Raw genomic sequence first — 19,398 nt, 5'->3', positions numbered from 1 at the left:
TTCATTTCTTTCCGTTCGGTTGGTTTGTTTTGCTTTCCTTCTTGTTTTGTTTTATATAGTTTAATGGCAAGTATTTCCATTAGAGCTTTTTGATTGATGCTGTGTTTGTAACTTTTTTTTGATTATTATTTTTATATATATCTTCTTTCCCTACCTTTCCCTTTTTCCACACTATATATAAATATATATATATATAAAAAAAATCTTTTCTTCTTTTGTCATTCAATCAAATTCCAACAAAACCAACCAAGAGCCAGTCAAATCCACCACAGTCTCGCGCTGAGCTAGGAAAAAAGTTCACGTAATGACATGAAAGTGGAGAATACAGTCCCCCAGGCCGTAAGTTCAAATCAACTCGAAGTTGAAAGTGTGACATGATGGCGTCATGTAACAAGCTAAGAATTGGTTGCATGACATGCCGTCAAGTTTCGTGCAGGTGCCGTGATTGAAGCATTTTTCTTGGATGTTGTATCAGTTGATGATTGGCCAGTCATGATCACATGTGCCTTTTTTGACTTTGTGCTGCCACAATTTTTTGCTGTGCTCATTTTCGTTTCGTTTTTGGTGCTTGCAGTGGTTTCTTTATTTGTCGTTTGATTTCTCGTCAGCGTTTTATGCTTCTCTAGATGTCACATAGAAGGAAAAAAAAAGATGGATTCCTAATTCTTTAGAAAAAAATGGGATGGTTATAACTGTATAGATAATTTGGAAAAAAAAATGAGAGAAAAAAAATGTGTGGTTAATTTTTTTGCACTGAAAATCTTGTGATTTTATTTTTTTTCCGGAGAATTGGGGGCCTTTTTCAATTGACACCTTTTTTACCCCTCAGGATATTTCAAATCACTCTCCAAAAATTAAAAAAAAAAAAAAAAAAAAAAAAAAAAAGCAAAATGATAGTAACAGTAGTTTGAAAACTATAGCAATCCAAAAAAAAAAAAAAGAAAAAAAAAGAAAAACAACCCCAAGAAAAGCCTCATTGTATGTCTTTTCAAGAATTCCTAATTCTAAGGTTCTGTATTACAGCAACTCCAGCCAAAATTAATTGCTCAGGGGGAGGGAGGGTTTGTTTTGAGTGGGAAAAAAAACCCATCCAGATCAAAACGCAAAATGCATCTTTTTGTTTACAACTGAAAAAGGGTCCTTGACGAGTGTTTTTTATTTTTTTATTCTATTATTATTTTTGGTGTTGTAATTGTTTAGACTGCTGTGTACGGTTTGCTGTTTGTTGAACCAACAGTGTGAAAACCTGCCAGCATGGATTGATATTCCGCATGACACTTTTCCACCAGAGTGGACCTTTTGCAGTTTCTAAGTTTCTTGATGTAATAAATCACCGAGTGTGTAAGAAGAACCTGCTTGCTAGAAAGAGATAAGAGCTAATCCTTAATGATTAAGCATCCTACTTAAATGTCAAGCCTAGTCGGATCATGATTACATTTTTTTAAATAACTTTTTTTATTTAAGAAATGTTAGCTTTACATTTTTTTGAAAAAAAAAAAAAGTTTATTCCAACAGTCTTTTTTTTTTTATTTAACCTCCTATAAATTGCCTGTTCAAAGTCCTACTTTCTGACATTCACAAGGATGTAGATGTTACTGGCAGCTATGTCTCCACAGAAAGCTCCTACACTGTCATAGATGGCACCCCATTAAAATGTAGGCCAATTCTTTCTCAATGCCTTTCACACTACAAAAGCCCGCCAAGCAAGATTGTGATCTGGCATTGTAAAGTGGCACTTAAAAATAATTAAAATGCAGCTATCTGTACATACATAGTGATATGGATTTACATAGACATGCCTTACTATTATTTTGATTTATGATTATTATTACTATTAGGAACAATTGTATTTTTCTCTATCATGATCGTGACTACCTTGCTCACTTTGGGTTTGATCCGGTTCTCACTGAAGTCAAGGGGAATCTTTCTGTTGACGTGAGTGGGAGCAGAATCAGAGCCAATACATCCAAAAGCAAACCACCAAAGCAGAAGCCCCATCCTGTCCCAATTGAAGGGAGAAGAAAACACCCATTACTTTCAACAGGAGCAGGATTGGGCCCAAATGAACAGGCTTGTTTTTAATTTCGTTTTCATTTTTTAGGTCTCTCCCCTGTCCCAAATATCCCCCTCTTTCCCTACTTTCCCCTCCCCTTTTTGATTTAATTTGCAATGATCTTCTTCATTTTTTAGGGCAGCAGCTGAATGGGCCACATTTAGAAAAAAAAAAAAAAAAAAGTATATATATATTAAAAAAACGGGAACTGTTGGATTACACCTTTGACATATCAGCAAATATCAATCAAGCTGAAGACTTCAGACTTATTCTCTCTTTGATTGTTTAGACTGTAACATTTCTTCAAGAAAAGTATCACATCTGCTGACTTCGAAGGACATGCGCTTGAAAACAAAAAAACACATAAGTAAAATCAGAACAGGAACAAGATCAACCAGGATTTCTGAAGAGACACTGATATCACCACAGCGGCTTTTCTTCAAACAGGAGATGCAAACCTGGATACTGACAAAGGAGTGCCTGTTTGCCACCAAGGATGCGGTTACCATGTGTGACCCATGGTAACAGTCACTGAGCATCTTTATCTGTCATTCCTTAGCTATTTAGGGACCAAAGGACAAAACTTTTTACCGCAGACTTGTAGCTGTATGTAAAATATGGAAGTTCTTTCCTTTTCTCTGAGCTGTTCCTAAAACAGTTTTTGAGAGCGATTATATGAAATATATAAAAATTAAAAAAAAAAAAAAAGTAATGCTTAAAAGCTTTTAAAACGGCAAGATAATAGTTCTTTGATACTTTGGGAGGTTCTTTGGTTATACATTAATTAGAGTCTATGAAGCTTTCATATGGTTTTCTGTATAATACGTAAGGATCGCGCTGTTAAAGGCAGGTGAGATGGATATCTATGAAAAGCAAAAAAATAAATAAATAAATACATAAATAAATACATTAAAAGGCATAGAGAAGAGAAAGGAAAGATGGTTGATATTAAAATGGAAAACAAAAAAGGTTTGTAAATGCTTCTAACTCTCCCCATTTAAAATCCTAATAGTTGTACAGAATTTAAAGAAAGAAAGTTTAAAATACCTATATAATAGAAAAAATTAGACAACATAAAAAATAAAAAAGCAAAAAAAAAATAATACTACATAGAAGTTAGCGTTAATGCTAAAAACAAAGATGTTGTAGAACTGTAATTTTTGTAGAGTTTAGATTGAGCATAAATTCCTACTCTGCCAATTGCTGTTGGATGCTGTTATTTATCGAGGAGAAAAAGGAGAGAAATGGCTATTTTGGCAGCTTTTTTAACTGCAAGCATTCCAGCTATTAAAAAAAAATAAACAAAACAAAACTCGATTCTGTAGACAATGCAAATGGGAAACAAAACAGCTGTCTTTTTATCAGACGTTAGGTCTAACTTGAACAACAAAACACAGCTAAACGCTTCATGTCTTCATGATCTGCTGTCCGCAAAATTCCCATCATCCTATGCTTCAGTAGCTTCCATATTTGCTCTAGAAACCTTCAGGGCAAGGGGTTAGCCTAGAACCTTAATCTTAAAAAATAAAAAAATAAAAAATAAAAAAATAAAAAAAAATAAAAAAAATAAAAAATAAAAAAAAATAAAAAAATAAAAAGTAAACCATAAGATAAAGCAAACAATCTCTTTGAAGAATTTCTGCAACTGTTTACAAGGAATTTTGAGAAAAAGGGGGATGTTTAAAAAAAAAAAAAAAGATGCTGGCTCTGTTTTTCTGTAAATAAATTTGCATATTTTGTAGGACTTTTAATTGTAATGATAGAGAAAAACAAGGAAAACTATTTAATGAAAGCACGATATTTATCTTTGGTAAATGACTTTAGAGCAGTTAAAAAATAAGACATTGCTTTAAAAAATCTGACTCAGAAAAAACAATGAATTATTTAAGAACACATATATTTTAAAGTATATCATATTTATTATAATTTATTTTCACAGTCTTAAAACTTGATTTACATCATTCTCACACTTGTTTGCTTCGAATGAGCAGTGTGATAATTGTTTCTAATTCTTTATTCGGTTTTACTCTGTTTTAATGTTCTTGTTTGGTTTTCTTATTTTTTTTTTATCTTGATCTCAAACTTCTTTCTTCCTTTCTTTCTTTTCTTTTTCTTTTTTTCTTTTTTTTTTAATTTTTTTTTTAATTCCCTATTGGGCCTGTCTTCCTGTCCTTACTCTGGCAAAACTCCCATGGGGATATGCGGGTATTTTACTCGATTAAGGACAGCCAGACTGAGCCCACAGCTAGGAAGTACAGATGTGTAATGCAGCTGCAGTTCCATACAACTGCTCTTTCACTCTCAATTCCCTAAAACTCCTTGTAATCTTCTGTAATTATTGAATGACGCTTTCCAGCTTAGCCCTAAATAAAGCACAGTTTAAAAAAAAAAAAAAAAAAACGCCATGTTCTTTACTTCTTGATGGCTTTCCTTAATGTGTTTGCTTTGAGAACAAAATGAATCTATTTCAACTCTTTCATTTATATACATTGTTTGAGTATCAGAACAAATCCCTTTGTTATATAAAACATATCTCATTGGATTGAATTAATGACACTGTTTCATTTAATGTCTGCTTGATATTCCGCTGTGGTTTACCTTAAACCTAGTAGGTTAGAAGATCAAATAATGGTACATACAAATTAGAGTCATTGTAGCTCCCATTTGAAGCCTGTTGTTTGATTTCACGCTCATGGTTTTTTCATGCTGATAAGTATCGAGGCCAAAGCTCGGGACATTGCTCCTTTTGCTGCTTTGGGACAACCTTGCGGAATTCAGCAGGCTCCAGAGGTGAGCTTCATTTTCTTCCTGAGCATCCATCACATCTTGTCTTTTGAACGATGGTGCGTGTCCCCTGCCCCCCACCCTCCGAAATGGCTGTACCAGACCAGCTGGTACAACCCTGGGGTTGAAATCAGGAGCCTTTGCATTTCCTTCCTGATTCTTGCAGCCATGTCTGCATTTGGACAAGTTGCACCAGCTAAATCCATCTCTAAATGCGACTAATGGTGCTTGTCCATAATTTGAACTCCACAGATGGAAGGAGTTCTATTAGTAGAAACTCCTATTATTACCCTTATGAGTTACTAATGTCTGTTCGGGGCTATAGAAATAAATGAAATGTAAATCAAGTGATGAATACAAGGAGGGAATATGGTCAGTTTTTTGTTTTTTGGGTTTTTTTGTTTTTTAATCTGCAAGTAAGGGTAAATACGGAGGAGCACATACATCACTCCAATCACTGCACAGAAGATGCTCAGGAAAAAATGAAGGTGTGGGAATAGGCTTCAAAAGTCTCTGACCTAGAAAAGGAGGACGAGGTCTCCAGTAAGAAGAGGTTTCTGCCCCAAAGGCCATTCAGCCATTCAGCAGCATCCTGCCCTGAGCTGCACGGACACAGAGCACATCCTCTGACATGGGCCAGTTTGAGAGTTAAAGGGCTGGTGAAGATCATCCAAGACCCTTCAAAGAGGGGAAAAAACATAACAATTAGGGGTCGTTTTCCCACAGTGGCACACTAAGTAAGGGTGGCACTGAAAGTTGTTGCCTGATTCCCTCCCCATTTCTCCTGCTGCCCTCCCAGCTCTCCCTTGTGACACCCAGGCTCCCCAGATCCCTTCTCTCCCCTGCCTTGGCGCAGGTGCTGCATCTCTGCAGAGGATTTGGGGATGTGATGTGCGACCTGCACCACGCAGTGTACCTGCAAGGACATGTCCACGTGGCCAAGTAAGATAGGTTTTATCCCTGGGGGATCCATCTGGGAACACCCCTGGCCATTGAGCCATCTGGGGGCTGTTGGTCGATGGCTGTGAGACGAGATTTCAGAATCTTTTCTCAAGTACCCTGCAGTACACAGGAGACAAAATATCCAGTGCTGGGGAGCAGCCGCCTCCCAGAGGGAGGCCAGAAAGCACTATTAAAGCCACCTGTGTGGCACACAGGCACCGTGACACTGCCCACCCACCTCAGGTTCGTTAACATCGGTGTGCAGGGGAATAAAGCACTGCTGTGACCGGACCGCTGCCTGCACTAAGTGGTGTTTACTTGCTGAGCTCTGGTTATGGTGGAAACACACTAAAATGGGGTGTGCTGAAGCACAAATGTAGACATGGCCTCATGGTTGGCTAAACACCCTTCTCTGGGCTGCCCAGACATACGTGCCCTGATTTAAGATTTAATTGCTTGTTATATGGAGACACTGCGCTTCTGTCTGAAGGAAGCTCACCCCTTCACACTGTGTAAAGGTGCTATGAAGCAAAACAAATAAAGCTTTGCAGCATGGGTTGGTTTCAGCATTGGACTATACTGTAGCCCAAAAAAAGCCCCAGTCTGAAGTAGAGAAAATGAAGAGAGAGGCCAAGCCAACCTGAAAGCCTGTAGCTGCCTGCCCACATGCACCAGAGCACAACAGCCTGGGAACACTTTATTACGGAGGTTCAAAAGCCACTGGCTGTTTGATGCTTGCTCCTCTCTCTTACTAGTGGCTGCTAAATCACATTACACGAAACTACAGGTTTATTGAAGGTCAAGGATCAATCCTTCACCAAGGTGCTCCGTGGCACCAGTGTGATTACAGCAAGCTGCAATCCCATCCCCATGAATAGCTGGGGGCAACCTTTGGTACATGTACAAGGCATGGCTTGCAGTCACTCTTTCTGCAGTCCCGTGGAGACACCTCAAGCATTAATCACACTTCTGTGTCTATAAGACATTAAATCCCTTCCTCGGTTCAATTTTCCGTATCAGCATTCCCTGACATAGCCACAGAGCCACTCTTCTTTTGCGCACACAAGAGGAAACCTTTCCTCTCCCCATCTCCACACCATCCCCAGTCCACGCAGCTGTTCACTAAACAAATTTATTATTAATGCTATTATTACTACTACTATTACTATTATTAAGAGATGATCTGGACATTAAATGAGTCTTCAGAGCTCTGCTCATAGACCCTTCATGTAACTAACATTATGATACTGCTTGGAAATGTCCTCCTGAAGCAAGGTGAGGACTTTTCCACCTTTTCCACCTTTCAGCCTTCAACAGCACTTTCCCCCTTGTGGCAAATACACCAGGGCAGTGACTGCCCCATGGGTCATGACAAGTATTCGTGGGTTTGGCGCCACGAAGCCACTCAGACTTCACAGGGCTTTTGCAAGTGGGTAAACACAGATCACTGAGTGCTTCAGTGTGGTGTGCAAGCTCGTGTGCAGCATCACTTGGGGAAGAAGGCTACTGATGCTGTTGTCTACAAAGGTCTCTAGGCAAATTCAGTTTGAGAATACCTGGCTTGTCCCATCACTCCAGAGCCAATGAATTAGGACTAGGCCATGGGCTTGGGTTTGTCAGCTGTGGAGTCTGAAAATAACTTTTGGAATGTCACGGGTGTCCGACTTACTGATGAGAACAGACCTTAATCCAGATTTTAGTCCCAGAGTTTCCCTCTCACTACAGTAAGAAATGTCAATAGAGAAAACAAATCCAAAATAAACCTTTAGAAAGTACCAAGTAGAGCCATTGTGCTCCATTTCTCGAGGGGATGACAGCACTCTGGTGTCTCTTTGCACACCTACAGTCACCACTGGTATTGTACCAGCTTTTCTTAGTGCTCAGCCAACCTTGAACATCCCCACGCTGCTTCTGAGGAACCTTATATAGCACTGTCACTGATAAACACACAACTGGTTCTGGTCGCAAGGAACACCTTGCTGTCAAACGTCCTCTCCCCATGGCATTCAGGAGGCACCCTGAATGCTGGGTCAGGATCTGGTAAGTTATGAACTTATGGGCTATCTCCAGCCAGGCACAGACTGGAGGAGGAGGAATTACTCCTGGTATACGTGCATACATACAGGTAAACATGCCCTCTTCCTGTAAGCAGTAGCCTCATGGTGTGCGGTGCATTCACGTCAGAAACAATAAGCCCAGGTTCAGATTCTTCCTCTGCCTGGCTGGAAGCTGGGACTTGTCCCAAGGCTCCCATGAAGATGAAATTGACCTTCCTCATTTAAAAGGTGGAAATAGGGACAGAAACAAGGAGCAAATGACTCCATAACCTCGCCTAGGAGACCCAGGCTCCTCACATTGCTCCCCAGCAGGCGACATGCATTATACAGCACAGCACACCTTGCCAGGAGGAAGGGGCACAGGGAACAGGGAAGGGACCTCCCTGGTACACCTTAGTCTGCTGCTCAGCACACTCTCCTGGGAAGCCTGCATTGCTGGGTTACAGCTATTGCTTTCAGCTCTGCAAGTCTCCAGGCAGCTGGTGAGTGGGTGGGTTAACTCTTCCCAGCAGGGAACCACAGCGTGACATCCCCAAAATGGGTGCCTCCCCTCCTCAGAGCAGCAGAGGCCCTAAACTTCTCCTCACCCTTTGAAGCCAATCAGATCATGTGTTTTGCTTTTATCCACACACTGCACAGAGAATGCAATTGCCTAATTCAGTGTTGTGAATCCTACCAGACAGCAAAGCACCCACAAATTAGGCATCATGACGGTAATGACTCCTTTGTGAGTCCCTCCTCCGGGGGTAAGGGAGACGATTCCACTCCAGTGAGCTACAGAGCAGACTCCAGCGCTGGGATGGCTGTCAGCAGGCACGCTGTACACAGATCCTCCTACCAACTCCTACAAGAAAATATTACCTTCTTTCAGCTAGAACAAAGAGCTATTAAGTGAGACAATGGGCCTAGCAGTATTGGTGAACCATCTGTCATCAAGTGTTAGACATTAACAATATCTTTTTTAAGCCAAGCCAGTAGAAGCCCCCAGCCGCTGTTACAATAGCTGAGAAGTGCAGATGAAAAGTGTCAGCCTAATTTTTCCTCAATTTAACCCTTTCCACTTGGCCTGTTCCATTATTGCTGCTTTCTGCAGCAACCCCAGAGCACGCTGGAACACATGAATCTTGCGCAACAGGCATCCAGCTAACACTTTGCCTCACATTTCACACAAATGCACTGAAGTTGGCTCTGGGGAGCAGCCTGCCTTGGTTTGAGGGCAGGCAACCAGGAGACTGATGACAAATGAAGAGGTATTTGTCCCTCCGTCCCCAAGGGACAGTCAGCCAGGACATCCACACACTCCACAGCCCAAACGCCAAAGACAAAGGAGTGCTGAGTCCCTGTGCATGCCATGTCTAGGTTGTAACGGGACACTAAGATTAGACGGAGGCACCTCACAGCCTGAGACAGGCAGGCTCGTCCTACATGTGGGACCAGTTATTAGAGAGCTGCCTGGCTCTGCAGATTAAGCTTTGCAGTTTTAGTGGGAGTTGTCCTATATCTGGCTTATTTATGTCCTTTCTGTTTCCAGCCCAAAAGCCTGATCTTAAAGCTTTACCAAGTAAATATTTTCTACGCTTGACTACCAAGCTTTTGCAGGGCTGGGAGAGAGTTGTGTTTGGGTGAAATACTGTACATTTAAGGTGTTTTATTTTCCTAGATGTAGGGAATCCACGTAAAGCAACACACTTGCCTGAAAGACTTACAGTCCAGATCCAGTCTAATCAGAGACTGGGGAATTTTTCCTTCCGTGAAGAGGCTGATACTGCCAAATGCCCAATTTTAGGAAGGGTTCTTATCCATCAGATTTAAACGAGCTCTCCTCCCCTATTAACTGCAAATGGTGAAGAAACATGGGCAGGGTTCTGTGCAGCTGGGCTGAGAGGATCGATTTGGTCTGACCAGGCCTTGCTTTGCCCATACACCAGACCACTAGCAATAGCTACTTGCCGTCCAGCTGGTCAGTAAGCCATCCTATATGAAATCTTTTGACAGTCCGACATCAGAGGAGTCTATATCATTGCTCAGTAGCCCAGCTAGTGCTTTTGTTGCAATTTTAGCATGGGAACCAAGAAATGAGTAAGATCTCACTTCTCAGAATTAGTCCTTCAGGGCTTCAGCATGTAGATATGCATTGTCTGTTCCTCAGGTGATGGTCATGGCCAAGCATTGCACCTGGCTGAATTAGGAAACACTAAAAGTCACCTCAGTGTGGATGGAAACCACTAAATTCAGCTGGGAGGTGGTGATGGAGAGAAGCCACGTGCAGTGGGAAGTAAACTGATTAGCCATCCTCCGTACTTACCATTTAAAACAGGCTAAGAGCATGCACACATACTCAGGTTCTACACACTGAAGAGGAGGTGCTGGGGCTACTGGGTCCTTCATCCCCGAGCTGAGCAGCAGCAACTTCCACACAACAGATTTGGGGCTTGGTAGGCCGCAGGTGGGCACAGACAAAGAGACCACAGGCTCACAGAAAGCAGGCTTCAGGGCGGTCAGTCTAGCTTCTCTCACTATCCAGAAATGTTACTTCAAAGACAAATACAAATAGAGTTCAGCTCAATAAAGCAAAACTGGAATATGAGCCAGAGGGACAGTTAATGGTCATTCTCACCTGGCAGGAATGGAAATTATATGGAACGGGGACTTTGAGAACTTTAGCCATTTGACTGCTTGACTAAGCTGTACAGAGTGACTGATGTGAAGGCTGAGCAGGTGTGACAATGGCACGGATAATTGTGTGTGCAAAATAGATAACTAAGCTCTTATATGACCTGCCTTGGTCACTGTGAAGCTACACAATTTTTGTGGAAACCAGAAATGCAAATGAAGAAGGCATTTCTGCTCCTCAAATATTTTCAGTGGCTGGTTATCTGTCAAGCTTCTCCTGTGGTTTTGCAATTAGGGTTGTCTAAAGCATTCAGCAATGGCCTCTTTCTGCAGGGGAAAAAAAAAAATGTTAATGGGAATGTTATAACTGCTTTCAGCGAACACCTTACAAAAGTCGACAAGAAACAGTAATTTCTTGCCAATGTAAAGGTCCTTTAGCCCTGGATACAGCCATTTCAGTGGGTCAAAGAAGCCAGAATATCCTGTCCCAACATGCCCATCTTTTACCCAAGAAAAACCATGCGTAGTGTGACATGCTGTAATAGGCAAAGAGTTGTGCTCTGCCATTCTTCTGTGTGAAATCCCCTTTAGACCCTTATTTTATCAGGCCTAAAGTTGTTCCTTTGGCAATAAGATCAACAGAAACCTCTGCATTTTTCTTCCAACAGTTACATTATTTATGAGCTTTGAAAATAATCCCATTTTGTCTCCTAACCCTGGTTTTGCATATATACATGCCTTTCTCCATGTCGACCCCTGCGAATTCTTCAGCTAAAATATGCATTCATTAGACAAACATTTCAGGGTATTTTTTTTTCTCTCCTCTTTATCTACTTGCTTGAATATGCTGTAAACTTGATTAATGTTGCCTTCTAATCTCTTTTTTCTAGAGAGAACACCTGGAGCTCTTTTAACCTGCATGAAATAAAAAAAAAAAATTAAAACCAAAAAGCCAAACAACCCAAGTTGCAATGACACACCTTCACATCCCTTTCCTTTCCTTGGCCATCCAATGCTCCTCTTCCAAGAGGCTGGACATATGGGCAAAACTTTTGGCAATGAACCTACAGAGCTATGGGTTTCTCCTAAAGCCCCCTTCCTTATGCTCCCAGTAGCCTGCTTAGTTTTTAGCCTTTCTCTGTCTATAATAGTTTGGGGAGATTTATGACAGCAATTCTTCTGGTTCCTTTCACAATGTGTTTTCCGCTATTCTCATCTATTGCTCTGCCAACATGCATCATTTATTTAATACCAGTCAGTAGCCACATTAAACCTTTTTTTTTTCTTCTTTTTTGAGGACATTTCCTCCCGTACCTGGGGAAATTGTGTAGGTAAATAAAGTCTGAGCCAACACTCTTGGACTTGACTTTTCTGCTTCTATCCAAAGCTTTCCATGGGCATCAATCATCCTTGAACTAGGATTCTTCTCATTTTAATTATGCTAATATTGCCATAATTTCATTCTCGTTAACAGCAATTGAGTTTCAGTCTCTGCAGATGGTGGAGCTGGACAGTTACCAAGCCACATGCCATCTTGAGAGAAGTGTACAGACCAGTGCTTAGCCTATGGCAGTGTTGCTCATCACCATTTCTGGGTTGCATCACTTCACTTTACCTATTTTTGAAATGGCATATGACTTTGCCCCAGATTGGTTTTGAGGCTTAGAAGGGAGACTTTTAAAAATACAAGAGATCCCATTGCTTATCTACCTCATTCTTGTTAAAATACTGTCTCGACTGCTTTGATAACTTCAGGAGAAGGCTACAGAAGAAATGTATTATCAATTGCTGCAAATGTGTGTAGATCTATGAGTATGTTACCACTACAAATACCCTCTGAACTTCCCAAACAGAGCAGATGTAGAACACAAATCACAGCAGTGCTGATGGGAAGGGAATTCTGCTCTTTCTAGTCCAGTCTCCTCCTCAGAGCAGGTCTGTCTTGTGGCTGTGTCCCTTGTTATTCTCATGAGATAATACTATCAAAGGCTAGATAGCTAGACTTGCACAACCACAGTTGTGCCTACATTGTGGAACAGGCACCCAGTGCAGCCCTGTCCTCACTGTTGTCAAACCTGATAGATCTACCAGAGTTTACTGCATCTCCCTTCTGGATTGGGTTTCTTTTCAAGGAAAACCGGTGTGGGCAGGGAGGGTGGTGAGCACAAAAGCATTAACCTAAAGAAGTGTTGTGGCACAGAGGGACAAGAACTCCTGTGCACGCAGCAGGGAAATACCCTGCCCCATATGGTAGTTCCAGTTCCAGCCAGTGGAGAAGGGAGGGGTTCCCACATGTACACTGGATAGCTTATCACTGGCTGCCCTCATCAGGCAAGGTCCAGCCTTACTGCCTGTGAACTGAAGGCAGGGCACGATGCACAGCCCTGATACTAGGCTCACCGCTAAGCTGAGAAAAGGGTGACTTGAGGAAATGCTGCTTCCCCCTGGCTGACATGCTGAGGATCCTCCAACTTAGACCTGGCTACACGTCAAAAATCCACATGGCAAAGACCAAACTGCAGCAGTTCCTGCAGGAGGGGCTTGGCATTGTGACTGCAGGCGTGACAGATGACATTACATGGATTCAGTGTCTTTTTATGCTGTGTACAAGTCTGGTACAACTGATAGAGATTATGATGGGCCACTGCAGCCTTCTAAGCTGGAGAACCCAATGAAATCTCTTCAAGAGATTATATCTGATCAGATTCTGACGCAACTGCTGCCTCCTGCTTGATTTGATGTGTAACCTCCCTGACACTCTGGTAAGACAATTTCCACAGATGGTGGCTGTACAGCTGAGGTAAACACAAAATGGCCTCTGCGACAGCTCAGAAAAGTTCTTGCTTTCCCTTCCCCCTGTGTGGAGAATACCTTGTGTCCGATGGCAGTCCAGGATCCCAGCCAGACCTACCTCCCCGAAACTTTTCAAGGGCATGAGGAACAAAGAGACACCACAGTTGGAAGGGTGGGAAACCGTTTCACTCAGTTTTTTTGTTGCAGCAGGTCTTCTACAGATACCTTTAGCTATATCTGTAATCTACAGCAAGGACGTTGATTTTCTTTAATCATTTCATATATTCTATGAACTGAAAGAAATAATTCAGGTAGAATGATGCACAATAACAGTGGATAAGTGATCTTCTAGTGCTTAAACTTATTAAGGGCGTGACATGAACAGAAATTAAAAAGCCCTGTCCTTGTCTCAGGAAGAAACTGGTGGGATGAACGTCTGCACTTTGGGGTAGCTAATTTGGTGGGAAATGAATTAAAACATGAAGTTCTGAAAGAGAGTCACCTCTTAAGGGTAAAAGGTCTTGAATTCTGCTTGCTGATCAGGATGACACCAATATTTATGCTGATGGCCAATGAGGGCATTTCTGACTCCAATTTCATTTCCAGAAAACATTTCTGTTACCTCGCGATGCGTTATTTGAATCAGTGCACGTCGCCAGAGGTTGAATAAGACGGTTTCTCCACACTCTGCTACAGAGTACCGACACTTACTAAATTATGCTGTTAAATACTGTAGTATGGCTATAAAATACAATGAAGGCCCATGGAAAGATGCCAGCCCTTTTCTGAGAAAGAGAGAGCACTTTTTGGAACCCTGCCTGTGGCCCGTAATTTTCACTTCCTCCCACTACAGCGCGAAGTGACATGAAAGGACTTGTAAAGTCAAGTCCAGGAGACTGGTGGGGATTTGAAGGAGTAAAGCTAAAGTTGGACTGTCGACAGTAGCACTTGACCTACTTGAACTTTGTGGGGAAAGAAAGGGGGAGCGAAATCTCCCACACATGTCCCTAGCAGGCCTCACTGGAAAAAATAAATGAATTCCAGCCTGGTAAATGTACATTTTTCAGTCCAAATGAGGCCAAAACATTCAAAATATAGAAACTTTTACATGGAGAAAACTGTTGATTCGCAAGCAGCAAAACTTTCTGGAAAAGCTGCCAACTAGCAAGACATTTCAGTATTTTATGGGAAATAGTGTTCAGTGAAGAAGGACCAGTAGCAGAGAACGGATGTACGGCTTACATGAACTGAGCCTCCTGCCAGGTGCTGCAGCAATTCATGTGGACCCTGACACATGCAAGCAATAACAAAGCCCTTTAAGTTCAGCAGACCCAAAAAGAAATATTTTTCTTATTAATAATAACCAAGCAGGGGAAGGAAGGAGGCGTCAAAATTGACCTTTCTTTGTAGAAAATATTTCAGCAGGAAAGATTTGTCCATCCCCAGTGGGCACAATCTGACTTGTCACACTGTATAGATGCTAAAGCTCTTCACTGCATGAACACAGACCAAAGGATGGTGCCTGACCCACAAAGCTTAAAATCTAACTCAGGATCGATAACAAAACAAAACAAACAAGCAAACAAAAAAAAATAACTTACCAGATGAAAACTGTTCATGGGAATAGAGGAAAAAACCCTATAGTAGTGTTTGTCAAACAACAGGTAAACACACCACCCACCACAACTGCTACCACAGGGGACAGTTAGCTCATTAGAGGAACAGAATTATAAGATAGAGACAGGTAAGTAAATTTCCATGGGATTTGTCTTCCTAGACCTGTACATTATCTTCATGTATTTCTTAAATTCCTGCAACTATGTATTAATGCAGAAATCCAGTATTGAGAAGGTCTTAAAATGCTGTACTGAGTTGTCTTGGGTGTAACCCTCTTGCCAATGGCCCAGACTATACAGCAGCAGAAATTTCTTAGTGATGATGTTTGAACAGAGGTGATCTCGCACTTACCCAGGGAGTAGCAAACCACACTGTATTTTCTTTTGCTGGATCTGGTGTTAGCTGGAGTCGACCCTTCACTACACACTACCTCTAGAGGAGACCGAGCTTGCTTTTCAGTCCAGAGATATGATTTTCAAATTCATTACAAATTCAGAATAGCTCTGGTGGCTGCAGAAACTCATCACAGTGTTCGTGGGGATAATGTAGTCAGAAAAGCTCAGAGCTACCTTATTCCTGCCAACCTACTTCTTAAAACTCTGTCCAGTCCAGGAAAAGTGTGGACAGTGATTACCAGAACTACTTCTTAGGGAAAGGATTTGAAAGGAGTTGTTGAGGTTACTGACACAGGGCAGCCTGGGTAACTCACTCCCAGCCCCTCCAGCCATTACAGTGGAGGAAAATTGTTCCACAAAGTGCTTGGCCTTCACGCCAGGATCCCCAGCACATTCAAAAAACGTACACGTAGCACACAGGAAAACACCAGCATATTCCACAGAGTGCAGGCTCTGATGGGTGGAACTGAAAAGCAGGAAATGACATTAAGGAAGTTGTTAAGCCTTGTAACCCAAAATAAAGCCTCTCAGTGCAATCAGTCACAGCGGTTCAGCTGGGGACTGAGAGGGGCATGAGGAGAGGAATGAAGCAGGAAGGCCCTCCCCGCTTTCTCAGACACAGACTGTTTTCATCTTTCCCTCGGGCTCTGTCATTTCACTTTCCTCTCCTGCAAGTAGCACTTGGAGAGCAAAGCAAGTGGGGGAGAGGTGTGAGAAAGCGCCCAGGCTGAGCCATACGCCTGGAGGAGAATGGGGATGTGGGGCACGGGCAGATGAGCTCTGCAACGTCGCCACGAGGCCCTCTGGCCCCACCACATGTTACTGTGTCCTGGTGGGGCCCTCAGGCCCCACCACACATTACTGCGTCCTGGGCTCCTGCCACAGCGAGGGTGGTGGAGGAGGGCCCTGGGCTGCTGACAGAGGTAAGTCGATGAGAAGCCAGAGGGCCAGAAGCAGGCGGAGGCTTCCTGCTGCACCACAGGAGTGAAGGGTTGGTGATAAACCGCTGGGGATAAATGGCAGCACCTTCCATCACCACTGCTGTCTACTCCACGAGCAGCTGTTGGACCGTGACAGCGAGGGCAGAGAGAGGGATTTAGTGAACAGCTATGGCCTCCCTGACAGCATGCATCAAAAACACCGCCTCCCCTACGCCACGCGTCTGCAGACAGGGCTGGCCCTGCTCTGTGGTTTGTCTGGCTGTAGGGTGTCATTTATCTCTCTATCTCATGCTTCCCAACTCGACAATTTCCTTTTAGCACGAATCTCTTTCCTCCACCTCCTTCTCCCCATTATAAATATATGAGTGCGTGTGTTTCTTATTTTTTATGTGATCTCTCATAACTGCCAAGAAAAAAAAAAATAAATCTCTTGACATAAATCCTTTTGGCTCGAGTTTCTTGACAAACATGCACTAGTTTTTCTTTATCCCTCACACCTCTCTTCTCCCCACAAACTCTCAGCAAGTTTCTGCAAGCTCTCAGCTCTCGAGAGCTCTTTGAGGAGCTCCTCCTCGGGAGGAGTCACCGTGCTGGAGAGAGGGCAGGGGGATGCCTCCTCTGATGTGCAGAGCATGTAAGACATGACACGGGTGTCTGCCCATGTATTCCGTCTCTTTAGGTGTCCTGGTTTCCTCCACCGCATACATCCCTCCAAGTACAGTTGTGGGAATGGTCCCATTTGGCTTTCAGTGCCTCCATCTTGAGGTCCATGCCCCCATTTGGGTGGGCTGAGCTCTAGTCAATGGGCCCAGCTGCCATGTCCAATGGCACACACGACTCCTGTGACAAAGAGAAGAGTCCCGAGCCCCAAAAGTTCACATCCTCGCTGAGTGTTGCAGCCATGAGGCCATTCCCTTCTGCTCTTCCTGGTTGCAGGCTGAGCTGCGATGCAGAAATCTCCACCTGAACTGACCCTCAGCTGGGGGACTCGGCACCGAGTTGGCCCGTTCAGTGTGTGTGCGCAACCAACGGCTTCTCCCAGTGCTCCCCCTGGAGATAAGGCTGTTCACAGGTTGGGATGGCAGCAAAGCTGAGGTCCTTGCCCCTAGAGGCTTGGGACCCTAACAGAAGCGCTCTGGGTCAAAATGGATCCAGTCAGTTCTTAATCCCCTGCCGAACTTGTAGACCTCACTGAAGCAAAGGAAGGAAGGGTTTTGCTGAGACTCACCTGTACCTAAATTCTGGGCAGCGAATGAAGGAAATGCCCAAATTTCCTGCTCAGACAACCAGAAGGGACAGGTGGTTTTCAAGGCTTCAGAGAGGCTTCTATTTCTTAAGCTGATGGACGGGATCTTGAAAAAAAAAACACCCTCTCAGATGGCTGGGTAGCAAACATCAAAGCCTCCATCAGGGCAATGGCCTCACTATCTGCCTAAAGTACAGATGCAAGTCTCATGCCTAAGTTAGGCAGAACTGCTCATACCTAGCTTTTGTGCCTTAACCTCACCAGAAGCTCCAGTTACAGTGAAATATATGGGGCAGCAGAGCATGGCAGCAGAGCTAAAGCCCATAGATCACAGAGTTAAATATCCTACTGCGGGCTAGAAGTGAGTGCGCACAGTTTCAGCCCATGTGTTGGCTGAAGTTATGAGCACACAAGAAAACGGGATTTATAATGAGAATGGCAATTCAACCTCAATTATAGTGTGCGACTGTCTGCACACTATAAACTGGAGGTTTAATAATGAGGCAAGTAGGCTGAAGGAGAGAATTTCATTGTATCTGTTTCGCAGCCTGGAATTCTTACTAAATTCATCAGATCACTTGAGTTCTCCTGACAACTGTAGCAGTATAACTAATTTTAAAGGGGTTTATTGTACATTAAGACTGCAACAAAAGATAGAGGCAGAGAAAACCTCATAGCGAAAGAGAACTCCAGATTGAGGACTATAATGTATATGAGATTTGAAAGAAGTAAGTGCTAAAAGATGTAGACAGCAGTTTTTCAGGGTCCTTAACCTTGATGAATAAATGAATAAAATCCCTTAAAAAATTGCAGTGTTTCTTTCAAGTGATTTCCAGCATGTTAATGATCAAGAGAAGCTGAGAAAATTACTGGGAAAGGAGATGACTTTCCTCAATATGCTCTTACCACAGAGACTATGAGACAGACCTGAATTGTAAGCAAATAATAAGCAATGCAAAATATGAGAGGAAGTGAAGAACAGAGGCTCTTTAGCTGTCCACGATGCATTTGCATACAGGTGTGTTGACTGCAGGACTTTGTGATGTTGCCAAATCAGAGCTTTAATGGAGACTTGGAGCCTTCCAATTCTTCCATATCCAGATGCTTAGACACAGCTCTCCTTTACTGTATTTGCTTAATTTGCTACCACAAAAGACAATAGGACCCCAAGTAAAAGAGGGCTCAAAGAATAAACAGAAGCCTTAATCTACCACCCTAAGCATCGCATGCACCATGTACCAACCTCCCCAGATGATACTGACTGCAAAAGGGGCTTGAATTGCCCACCTCTATCTCCTAAGTATTGCTGGAAAAATACAAGACCCACCAATAGAAAGCACAGCAGCTCACCCATCAGTGCAGTCCACAAAGGAGTCATCTCCCCACCTTCTGCACGACAGGAAGGGAAAGATCTCTTCGGGGTCCTGGTGCCCCAGGGTGCACAGAGGGCTGGATGAAGGTGGGACAGGGAGCCTTGGGCTCTGACGGGGCACTTGGCTGCTGAAAATGTGGGTACTCCCAGACTTCTTAAGCTGTCAAAGGAAATGGCAGATGAGAAAGGGGCACCGAAGACTGAAATTGTGAAGGTATCACCCCCAGCAGTGTTTTGACCTTACAGCTTCACGTGTAACAGTGCTTGCAGACAATGCTCTTGTCTCTCCTTCTGTCTTTGAACCCTGCCAGCACCCCCAGCACCCACACACCCCTTTGCTCTCGCAGCCTCACCAACCTTTAGCTAATAATGTAGCTGATTAGATCTTTCATCATTTTTATTGTTATCCACCCGCAGATTAATAAAATAGAGCTCTGCCTGTTTCTGGCTGACCACATTCCCTAATTTATCATAAAGGCTTCGCCTGAAATACTTCGGTGTGACATGCGGGGAGAGCCACAGTCCCTCCCAGCCAAGCATGTCTGCAAGCGAGCACAGCACAATGTCCCAGAGTGATATCACCCG

At 43.1% G+C, this 19,398-nt stretch overlaps 1 protein-coding gene across 14 annotated transcripts in view; it reads left to right on the top strand.

The window, feature by feature from the left end:
* The window catches only part of CELF4 (CUGBP Elav-like family member 4), a 703,073-nt gene extending 693,857 nt beyond the window's left edge, over positions 1–9,216 (top strand). For 2 of the 14 annotated variants that reach the window (XR_014576795.1, XR_014576796.1), the window contains exons 13-14: positions 252–339; positions 2,191–9,208. The gene's annotated coding sequence lies outside the window, so the exon portion shown is untranslated. Of the gene's footprint in view, positions 1–251; positions 892–2,190 lie in introns of those variants that run through there. The other 12 variants (XM_083817859.1, XM_083817855.1, XM_083817851.1 and 9 more) reach the window with 8 other exon arrangements.
* Positions 9,217–19,398: the final 10,182 nt, after the last annotated feature.

The sequence above is a fragment of the Anser anser genome, assembly GCF_964211835.1.
Source record: "Anser anser genome assembly, chromosome: Z".
NCBI classification, from domain to species: domain Eukaryota; kingdom Metazoa; phylum Chordata; class Aves; order Anseriformes; family Anatidae; genus Anser; species Anser anser.
The sequence above is the reverse complement of the archived record's forward strand: the minus strand, read 5'-3'. Positions and strand labels throughout refer to the sequence as shown.